The sequence below is a fragment of the Sabethes cyaneus genome, chromosome 2 (assembly GCF_943734655.1).
Source record: "Sabethes cyaneus chromosome 2, idSabCyanKW18_F2, whole genome shotgun sequence".
NCBI classification, from domain to species: domain Eukaryota; kingdom Metazoa; phylum Arthropoda; class Insecta; order Diptera; family Culicidae; genus Sabethes; species Sabethes cyaneus.
In genome coordinates, this window is record NC_071354.1 from 9,987,223 (window position 1) to 9,999,074 (window position 11,852).

An 11,852-nucleotide genomic window follows, 5' to 3' on the forward strand; every position below is an offset into this window, starting at 1 on the left:
AGCCCTAGCCCTAGCCCTAGCCCTAGCCCTAGCCCTAGCCCTAGCCCTAGCCCTAGCCCTAGCCCTAGCCCTAGCCCTAGCCCTAGCCCTAGCCCTAGCCCTAGCCCTAGCCCTAGCCCTAGCCCTAGCCCTAGCCCTAGCCCTAGCCCTAGCCCTAGCCCTAGCCCTAGCCCTAGCCCTAGCCCTAGCCCTAGCCCTAGCCCTAGCCCTAGCCCTAGCCCTAGCCCTAGCCCTAGCCCTAGCCCTAGCCCTAGCCCTAGCCCTAGCCCTAGCCCTAGCCCTAGCCCTAGCCCTAGCCCTAGCCCTAGCCCTAGCCCTAGCCCTAGCCCTAGCCCTAGCCCTAGCCCTAGCCCTAGCCCTAGCCCTAGCCCTAGCCCTAGCCCTAGCCCTAGCCCTAGCCCTAGCCCTAGCCCTAGCCCTAGCCCTAGCCCTAGCCCTAGCCCTAGCCCTAGCCCTAGCCCTAGCCCTAGCCCTAGCCCTAGCCCTAGCCCTAGCCCTAGCCCTAGCCCTAGCCCTAGCCCTAGCCCTAGCCCTAGCCCTAGCCCTAGCCCTAGCCCTAGCCCTAGCCCTAGCCCTAGCCCTAGCCCTAGCCCTAGCCCTAGCCCTAGCCCTAGCCCTAGCCCTAGCCCTAGCCCTAGCCCTAGCCCTAGCCCTAGCCCTAGCCCTAGCCCTAGCCCTAGCCCTAGCCCTAGCCCTAGCCCTAGCCCTAGCCCTAGCCCTAGCCCTAGCCCTAGCCCTAGCCCTAGCCCTAGCCCTAGCCCTAGCCCTAGCCCTAGCCCTAGCCCTAGCCCTAGCCCTAGCCCTAGCCCTAGCCCTAGCCCTAGCCCTAGCCCTAGCCCTAGCCCTAGCCCTAGCCCTAGCCCTAGCCCTAGCCCTAGCCCTAGCCCTAGCCCTAGCCCTAGCCCTAGCCCTAGCCCTAGCCCTAGCCCTAGCCCTAGCCCTAGCCCTAGCCCTAGCCCTAGCCCTAGCCCTAGCCCTAGCCCTAGCCCTAGCCCTAGCCCTAGCCCTAGCCCTAGCCCTAGCCCTAGCCCTAGCCCTAGCCCTAGCCCTAGCCCTAGCCCTAGCCCTAGCCCTAGCCCTAGCCCTAGCCCTAGCCCTAGCCCTAGCCCTAGCCCTAGCCCTAGCCCTAGCCCTAGCCCTAGCCCTAGCCCTAGCCCTAGCCCTAGCCCTAGCCCTAGCCCTAGCCCTAGCCCTAGCCCTAGCCCTAGCCCTAGCCCTAGCCCTAGCCCTAGCCCTAGCCCTAGCCCTAGCCCTAGCCCTAGCCCTAGCCCTAGCCCTAGCCCTAGCCCTAGCCCTAGCCCTAGCCCTAGCCCTAGCCCTAGCCCTAGCCCTAGCCCTAGCCCTAGCCCTAGCCCTAGCCCTAGCCCTAGCCCTAGCCCTAGCCCTAGCCCTAGCCCTAGCCCTAGCCCTAGCCCTAGCCCTAGCCCTAGCCCTAGCCCTAGCCCTAGCCCTAGCCCTAGCCCTAGCCCTAGCCTTAGCCCTAGCCCTAGTCTAGAAAGTCTATCTGGTTGCTCCTAGAGGAAAAAAACGGGAAAGAGCCCGGGGAAAACATGGCAAAGACTGGGAAAACGTGATAGAAACGTGAGGGAAAAAGAAGAACAATTGATACGAAAAAGAGAAAAACGAATGATAAATCACGACACAACGGGAGAAAAAGGAGACGTAAAAAGAGTGGTAAAGAAGAAGACGAGAGTAAAATGGGAAAAGAGGATACTGACAGATAAAGAGAAATAACGAAAAAATAGAAGTAAAATAAGAGAAAAGATGGAAAAACGATAAAAAAACGAATACGGAAAAGAAGAAAAAACAACAGAAAAGAAAAACAAACAAGATTGAAGATTGAAGAAAATACGAGAACTGGAAAATTGAACAACAAGAACAGAAAATACTGGAAAATGGCTCTCAATTTCACTTAAAACTAAAGACAAAAAACAGTACGCGGCAGAAAATAAAGAAAAGCAGGCCATAATAAGAGGAAGAACGAAAGAAAATATATTAACAGCACGCACAACTGGAAAGGAGGTAAAGCGGGCCTGAAAATGGATGTAAAAAACGAAAAACGGGAATAAAAAGAGAAACAAAAAGACTGAAAAGGGCAAAAATCAAAATAGGAAAAAAGAGAAAGAGGGAAGTAGTAAAGTAGACAAAAGAGCGGGAGAAAGAAAAAACAACAGATCAAAGAAGGGAAAACTAGACAAATAGAGAAAAGACAGAGAGAGAAAAAGAAACAAAACGTAACAGAAAATGTGGGAAAATGGGGAAGAATAAGAGGAAAGATGCGAGAAGAAAAGGAAAACGGAGCAGAAAAACAGTGAAATCAAAAGGAAAAAGGGAAAGAGCAAGAAAGAAAAAAGAAAACCTTTAGAGGAAACGAGGAAAAGAGGAAAAAGAAGTCAAATGAGATATAAAAGGAAAAAGATGGGACAGAACGGAAATGGGATGGAAAATTGGGACAGAAAAGAAAGAAAAACTGGTCAAAGAGAAGGATAAAACTGGATAGAAAGACGAAAAAGAAAACCGCAGAGCACAAGGAAAAAATAAAGCCAAAAGCAGAATAAACGTGACAGAAAAGGAGAAAAAGTTGTTCACAAGAGGAACAACGAAATAGACAAAGACGAAAAACGAGAAGAAGGAGAGTTAGAAAAAGACGAAAACTGCCCAGATAACACAAAATCGTAATAGAAAGTTCACATTAAATCGTTTTCATGTTAATTTCACGTTGGAATTGTATAATGATTAGAGTATGTCAAATCGAAGTGAACAATAAGTTGTTTTGCAGTCGTGCGTGTCTTCATATACAATTCATGACTGTGAATTATAAAGCAGTATAGACGATTGCAATATTTGATTATATCTTAATCATATATTCAGGAGTATTTAGTTGCGTGTTATAAAAACTACGCAAAATAGAATTACAAATAATTGTCAAAATTTTCGCACGTATATCGCCTCCACTTTGGTATATATATGTTCTTAGATGGCGTGAAATATAACTTTTTCGTTCAGATATGATTTCGTATATCTCAGTTGCAATCGAGATATACAAACCAAATGGTTTACTGGGTGGAAACGACAAAAGGAAAAACGGAAGATAAATGATGGGAAATGGGGAAGAAATTTAAAAAAGAGCGAAAAACCAGAGGAAAACAGGATTGAAATTAAGACAAACTGAGGCAGGAAATGGAACAACGTAACAAAAAAAAACTGGAGAAAAAGAAGAAAACGGAAGAAAAAAGAGATAAAATCAATAAAAAGGTACTGACGAATGACCCTCTGGGTTAAAACCACTCTATTACAAAACAGAATAAAAAAGTACAGCAAATAAAAAAGCACAAGGGTCCATGCCTAGTGGCACGGGCGCAGGCTTGACCTACGACTACGAATGTAGACGTCTTCCAATGCCAAAGCAGGTGATTTTTGTACGAATTTCATATGTAGATGGCCAAGTTGCGCATTAAACGATTGTGGTCTTACATGTGAGAAATTCATAATTTCAACTCTTCAGCTAATTTAAATGGTGGACCTGAAAAGGTCCGTTTGTTAATCTCGAATTCTCAAATTTCTGACTCGTGGTGTCCTTTGTCTACTTTCGTCCATCAGATAGGTTATTGGTATGTGGATTAATGGTGGGAATACTGTTTACCGGACAAACGCTACTGGATCTGTAATCAAGATAGACTTTTATGTTTATGATGTTATGTGTCGCAAGCTAGCTGGTTGCCGATGTGTCGCTAACCAAAGCCGCTGACCGAATGACGATGCGTAGCAAAAGGCAAGCAGAAGCAATGTTTCAAATACAACATAGGCATAGCAGCCAAAACCATATCGTTCGCTGGCGGATTTTTCGGTTTGCTGGCGTTTCGCTTGGTGAATTTGGATGTCTTCGTTGCCTTATCCGGGGAATCTGCAACAGCTAGGGCGTAAATTAAATACAATCATAAGGGAGCATAACCCATAGCTCATCTTTTACATATTTCTGTCATCCGTGCTAGGGAACCATTGACGTGGAGACGCGAAAAAATGAAAACAATGAAATGATGAATAGTCGTCTAATATTTTCTCAATTATTAAACGTCTGTTAGGGAAACATGCAATCTACTGTGTTGAAATGGTTTTTTTTTTTTTGAAAAATTTCCAATCGATTGATACCAATATCTCTAGAATCTATTGACGAATGACTGAGTTATAAGCGTGCAAACTATAACCTTCCCAACTAACTTTCCTAAACCTAAATAACTTTCCCAACTGTTATTTTTCCTAGATTTCTGAGAAAATTCAAAATTGGCCCGTGCTCAAATTTGCTAACATCGATAATTTAAAAAAAAAAATCCAATTCAGATCAGCTAGGACTCATTTGCTTCAGCATCTTACCGACTTTAAACAGCCTGAAGGCGATCTTCGACCTCGACGACGTGAGTAATGAATTGTGATTAATTAATGTCTAATTGCATTAGGAAAACATTAACGCGGACTGCGAAAGCAATCAGTTTTCCTTAAATTGGCGACATCCCTTCCCCTGAAGCAATAGAACAACATTTTTCAAGAAAATCGCCGTCTACGTGAGCTTCTGCCGAGAAAAAAAATTCGTCCATCCGTTCAGTTTTGCCCACGGAGCTGCTTAAAAATTTAAAATTTATCATTACAAATGTCGAGGCGGTGGGTGGGACAGTCGCCGTTTAAGCGATAAGCTCACAGGTACTTAAAAAATAATTTGTTACCGGAACCGGTCCCCGGCACTTTACCCGTTCCATAGACCGAGACTTAGCATAAAATTTCCATCTGCAGCTTCGGCTGAACACCTTGCCCTAAAGACGTCTCAAGCGGGCAGCGAGCAAAGGGAAATATGAGATCCATTTTCACGGGTGTAAACGAATTGAAGGGGTTTCGGCTCTTGACCTCTCCCAAGAAAATCTCAACAAGCAAGTGGCCAAGCCAAACCAGAAGCAAAGGGGTGAGATTTTTTGCTGTGGAAGAAGGGATAAAAATTATGAAATTGCTTCGAATGACAGCGTAATTGCTAGGAAAAATAATGAATAATTAAAAGTGATATTTTGCGGAGATGACCCGGCATCGAAGCAGGCCGATGCAAAGTGCGTTTATTCTTCTTGGACTTGACGAGTGCCACTTACGTTGTTGTTTTTTTTTCGCTTCAAGCACTTTGCAAACTTTTTTCGCGAAAATTAAATTATCAATGATTACTTATTGTCTGCAAAGTTTTTTTTTCTCGGAACATCTGTGACGGTTAAGACCAGAGTTGAGAGTTTTCATCCGGCTGTGTTTCACTGTAAAAATTTTATATAGACAGTATAATTTATTAAAAGCCACTATTCTCAGGTCTGAATTAACAGAACATACAACATACCAGTGCAAGATTGTTTTAACTTTTATTGCAGAAATGCGTTGCTGAAAATAACTACAACATGAGGTTATCCCTACAGACAGTCGAAAGTGGGAGGCGGACAAGCAGGATACCAAAAAAAAAAATATCTTCAGCACAAGGCCACTCCCCTCTCGCACACATTCGCAGTCTATAGTGCCTCTGATGATGGTAAGGATGAGAGAAAAAAAAATTGACGCTACATGGGAGAGTGCATTCCTTCAGGAACTGCTGCCTGACGTAATGCGGAAAAAAATCACACTCTTTCTGCGGGGCGAGAGCAAGCACGAGAGGTTGAACTATCGCAGCAACCCGTCCGCGTCCAGAGGACGCAGCTGCAGTTTGGTACACTACAGACAGTGGAGAAAAAAGTGCAGAAAAAAATCTCGTTCGAGTCGAGAGTCAACGCACTTTTTATTTACCTTTCCATTCCCAGTATTTAAATCACTTTTTTTTGTTTCTTCTACATGTTTGCTGCGATCCGTTTGCAGGCGCAGTGCAATATGCGCGTCTGCAGCATATCGTCGTTGCAGTAGGCGATTGAACGACCGACCGACCGAACGGCAAGACAAAGCCGCCGCGGTTCAGATTGTTTTGCCACAACTTTTTTCTTTAGCTTCCTTTTGGATTAACTTCGCAGAATCCTACGTAATGTGCCCTGTGTTCGGTCTCAGTTGAGTCGAGGTAAACCAGAAACGGATTGTCTAAGGTCAAGCTTGTCAGGCCGTGTTGTGTTGCTTGTGCCTTTCAATCGTTCAATCTGGTCAGCGGGTTTCTTTCCCGTCCAGAAGAGCACTAGCAAAATTCGAGAAGATTTTCGTCTTTATCTAAGATAAGTATACGATTATACAAACTTTTTGGAATAAGTTCCTTTCATCTCGTAAAACGTAGTCCTCCGTCAAAAACTGTTTTAACATCCTTGGAGTGACTACAGGATTTATATCAAAGTTTTTTTTAATACCATAAAAACATATAATTCGAGCTCCGTAAACAAAAAAACTCAATGAGGAACAAAAAAATATGGACTGGAACAATCGGCCCATGCGACGAAAAAAGACTATGGATTAGAAACTCCAGACGTGGAACTGTCGATCATTCAACTTCCAAGGGAATACCTGAGTGCTCACCAACGGCTCTTCAGCAAGCTCAACGTCGTAGCGCTGCAGGAGGTGTGCTGAGAGAGCTCAACGGCCGTAAATTTACATACCAACTAGCGCACATTCCCTGACCAATGTGCCTAACACTTGTCGACATTGCTGCCTTTAAGAACATGGCCATACGAAGTTTTTCTTCTAGTTTAAACAAGCACACCTGGAGGACACCAAATCAGAGAGAAACATTGTCATCAGATCCTATCGAAGCGCTAACGTAAACTTGGACCACTACCTAGTGAAGGTTAAGATTCACCCAAAACTCTACGTTGTGAACAACATTCAGTACTGACTCCAGCCTCAGTTAAATCTCGCGCGGTTGAAAGAGTCTAACTAACCTAACTAAATGCACATTTTACTCGAAGCTACGCTGCTGGAACAGGGTAAGTAAAATCAAACCCCTTTCAAGGACTGCTGAAATACCATCAAAGCAGCCATGAACTGTGAAGTGGAGACCATCATCAGGCACGTGGTTGGGAATCAGCAGAACGCCTACTATGACGAAAGAGAGCGACGAATGAGCGACTGTAATACAGCCCTGATATCCTCGAAAATATGATGTCAGGGTGCGTTGTACTCCCGACATTTCTGGAAGATCTATCGAAGATCTGTTTCAAGCACTCGTCTCTATTCAACTCGGTTTTGGGCCACTCATCGCCAATTTCCTAGTCGTCTCAGAAGTCGCAAATCACTTTCGACCTGGTCGAGCCATCGTGCACGTTGGGCCCCCCTGTTCCTGGTGCCGGTGGGGTTGTTGAAGAGGACTATTTTCGTCGCACTGTCGTCCGGCATCCTTATGACGTATCCGGCCCACCGTAGCCTCCCAACTTTCGCTAGATGTACGATGGGAGTCTCCCCAAGCAGTGCCTGTAGCTCGTGATTCATACACCTTCGCCGCTCTCCGCTTTCAGTTTGTAATCCGCCAAATATCGTCCGCAGCACTTTCCGCTCGAACACGGCAAGGGCGCGTATGTCCTCCGTGAGCAGCATCACGGCTTCAAGTCCATAAAGAACTACCGGTCTAATAAGAGTTGTTAGCTTCGTGCGGCGGCGTACGCTTCCTGATCGTAGCCTTTTACGAAGGGCAAAGTAGGCCCGATTTCCCACTTGGATGCGCCGCTGGATCTCCTTACTAGTGTTGTTGTCCGCGGTCACCAGCGATCCCAAATACACGAACTCCTCTACCACTTCTAGTTCGTCGCCGTCAACGGTTACCGTCCGTGGGAGGCGCGTGTTTGTTTCCTTTGAGCCTCTTCCTTTCATGTATTTGGTCTTCGACGCATTTATTTTTAGCCCAATTCTCCTAGACTCCGCTTTCAGTCTAGCGTAGATTGCCTCCGCCGTCGCAAAGTTCCTGGCAATGATATCGAAGTCATCTGCAAAGCCTAGAAGTTGGCTACCCTTGGTAAAAAACGTGCCTCTCGTTTCGGTGCCCGCTCGTCGGATCACTCCCTCAAGAGCGATGTTGAACAGCATGCAGGATAAACTGTCACCTTGTCTCAACCCTCGCCGCGTCTCGAAGGGATTCGAGAGTGTCTCAGAGATGCGTACGAAACACATCACTCGATCCAATGTAGCTCTGATCAGTCGTGTCAGTTTGTCCGGATAACCGTGTTCGTGCATTATCTGCCATAGCTGGTCTCGATCGACTGTATCGTACGCTACTTTGAAATCAATAAAGATGTGATGCGTGGGCACTGTGTACTCCCGACATTTCTGCAAGATCTGCCGGATAGTAAAAATTTGGTCCGTAGTTGCGCGAGCACCCATGAAACCCGCCTGATAATTCGCTACGAAACCTTGTGCTATCGGTGACAACCGGCGTAACAGGATCTGGGAGAGTACCTTGTAGGCGGCGTTTACCAGCGTAATACCGCGATAGTTGCAGCAGTCTAGTCGATCACCCTTTTTGTAGATGGGACAAACCACTCCTTCCATCCATTCCTCCGGTAGCTTTTCCTTCTCCCAAATCCTCGAAATAACCCAGTGTAGAGCCTTTGCTAGCGTTTCTCCGCCATGTTTATAAAGCTCTGCCGGTAGGCGGTCCTTCCCAGCGGCTTTATTGGTCTTCAGCAACCTGATTACTATCTTCCATGGGCGCTCCTAGGTTAATTTCCGTTCCGCCTCCTTCTGCGACTTCGCCATTGAGGTGTTCATCGAAGAACTGCTTCCATCTGTCAACCACCTTGCGCTCGTTTGTGATTAGATTCCCACCCTCGTCCCTACACATGTCAGGTTTCGGTGTGTAGCCCTTTCGAGTTTGGTTCACCTTCTCGTAAAACTTGCGCGTGTCATTAGCTCGGAATAGTTGTTCTAATTCTTCACGATCTCTGTCCTCCTGTTGGCGCTTTTTCCTGTTCAGGATCGTGGTTAACTGGTTCCTAGCTCGTCGGTATTTGGCCCGGTTCTTCCTAGTGGCAATACTTAGATAATTTTTCCAAGCAGCTTTTTCCCCCTTCACCGCTTTTTGGCATTCCCCATCAAACCAATCATTTTGTGTACTCCGAGGCTCGATGTCTAGGCCTCTCCGTATTCTGCCCCAACCGTCTTCGAGGCTTGAAGCACCCAACTCCTCGGAAGAAGGCAGTGCCTCATTCAGTACTCGCGCGTAGTTCTCGGCAACTTGTGGGTTATCTAACTGCCTGATGTTTAGCCGAGGAGGGCGGCTTTGACGTGTGCGGTATACGTTGGACAGCTATGAGCGCACATGTACTGCTACTAGGTAATGGTCAGAATCAATATCCGCACCCCGACGGGAGCTTACGTTCGTGATGTTAGAGAAAAACCGGCTCTCTATGAGAACGTGGTCAATTTGGTTCAGTGTACGTTGGTCAGATGATCTCCAGGTGGCTTTGTGGATATCCTTGCGCGGGAAAAAGGTGCTTCGGATCACCAGGCCTCGGGAAGCTGCGAAGTTTATATATCGTTGACCGTTATCGTTCGTGTCGGTGTGCAGGCTATGGGATCCTACCACCGGTCTATACATTTCTTCCCTACCGACCTGGGCGTTCATATCCCCGATGACGATCTTGATGTCCCGTGACGAGCAGCTGTCGTACGTTGCCTCCAGCCTCGCATAGAACGCTTCTTTCTCATCGTCGGGTCTACCTTCGTGCGGGCAGTGCACGTTAACGGCCCTTTATCCACAATACACACATTCTCTCGTTGATCGCCTTCCAATCTATCACGCGATCCTGCATTCCGCCCAACAGCACAAAGCTCGTTCCCAGTTCGATAGTAGTGCCACCGCTCTGGTAAAACTGAAAGACCCAGTTTTACCACGGCGCCACGGATCTTCCATACCTTCTCTCCTTTGTGACAGAGTTCCTGCAGAGCTACGATGCCGAGTTTGCGGGATTCAAGCTGTTCAATCCGCACCCGCTTGTAACCTGCAAAATTTAGCGATCTGCAGTTCCAAGTATCGAGTCTCAATTTGTCCTTGTTCCGTCGCCTAGGTCGATGCCGAATTGATTTGGGTAATGTAATTTGGGTAATTTAATTTAGGTATGTAGCCGTACTGGGGCACTATGCTGGGTGTGTATGCTTACTGGTTACCTGAGCAATATTGGTAGGAGGAATTTTTATTTTGTTTTCTTCTTCTTCTTCTGTTGGGTACTCTCACCACTGCGTCCATTATTTTGAACTATTGTGGTATGCCCCATTGTCTCTTTTGCTGTACGCTTCAGGCTTACCTATCACTTATTGAAGAAGTGGTAGGCTGGAAGCTGGAGCGAGACAGGTGCCAATCAGGGATGACTTGGTTTATAAACCTTATAGTCCTGATCGGCGACGCAAACCAGATCTCCCTAGGCTCTAGTAGGGCCTTTTTGAGATACTGCAGTCTGCGTCCTATTAGTGCTCCACAATTGCAGAGTAAGTGTTCCGAGGTTTCGCTCTCGGTATTGCACAGGCGACAAATATCATCTTGCACGAAACCGAGATTCCGAAGATGATATTTACTCGGGCAATGTCCTGTTACCAGACCGGTAAACGTGCTGAGGTCTCTCTTATTGAGACTCAGCAGCTTCTGAGTAACCTTAATACTAGGCATTATAAATTTCTTTGATTGTTTGAGCGACTGTACAGCCATCCAATTGGCCATAATCATTCGGCTCTCCCATTGTTTCAACCCACTTTTCATCACACAGTCCGAGATACCGCAGAATGGATCCGGACCTGTGAATGGAGAGTTAGAACCACATTTGGCTAGTTCGTCTGCGACTTCATTTCCATCTATTCCGCAATGACCAGGGACCCAGTACAGGTTTACCGAGTTTACCTGGCTCAGTTGCCGTAAGAGACAAATGCAATCCCAGACAAGTTTTGAGAAACACTTAAAAGCTTTAAGCGCTTTTAGTGCCGCTTGACTGTCAGAGAAAATGCAGATATTGGCATGTCTGTATTTCCTTTTGAGACAGACGTTTGCACATTCTATTATAGCTGCTATCTCAGCCTGGAAAACTGTTGGCCAATCTCCCATTGCTATAGATATTCTAGTTCTGGGGCCGTACACTCCAGCACCCGTTTTGATTCCCACCTTTAATCCGTCGGTATAGAACTTGATTGAACCACTGCGGACGCTAGGTCCCCCTCGTCCCAGACCGAACGTGATGGTTCGTTCACCGTGTATGGGATGTCGTAGTTGGTTCTAGCTTCCATCCAATCGCTGTTCATTTCCGCAACTGGGCCAACAGGTAGAAGTTTCAGGATACTCAAGTGTCCGATTTTATCCCCGTCGAGTATTGTTTTCCATCGTTTAAGTGTTAGGGCGCTTTTCTTAGCCTCTAACTGAACGTGTTGATTCAGAGGTAGCAGGTGGAGAATAGCTTCTAGAGCCTTCGAAGGTGTGCTTTTCATTGCTCCGGTTATGGCCATACATGCTAATCGTTGAAGTTTGTTTAACTTTTTAATAGCCGTGGCTTCTGAAGTTTTTGGCCACCATACCAACGAAGCATAAGCTATCCTAGGTCTCACAATGGCGGTGTAGACCCACAACACCATTTTTGGTTTGAGGCCCCATGTTTTTCCCACCATTTTTGAACATACACACTGCCCGCCTTGCTGATTATTGAATCTAAGTGTGCGTTCCAAGATAATTTAGCGTCTAGGATTACTCCCAGATATTTAACTGAGACGCTGCATTTAATTTCTTCTTTCCCAAGGTGCAGAGACTGTAACTCCAGTTTTCTCTTCCTAGTGAAAGGAACAATGGTTGTTTTTGAAGGATTAATGCCCAGGCCTTCTTTACTACACCAAGATAGTGTAAGGTTTAAGGCCCTTTGCATTCTATCCGATATCACGTCGTCGAATTTTCCACGAACCAT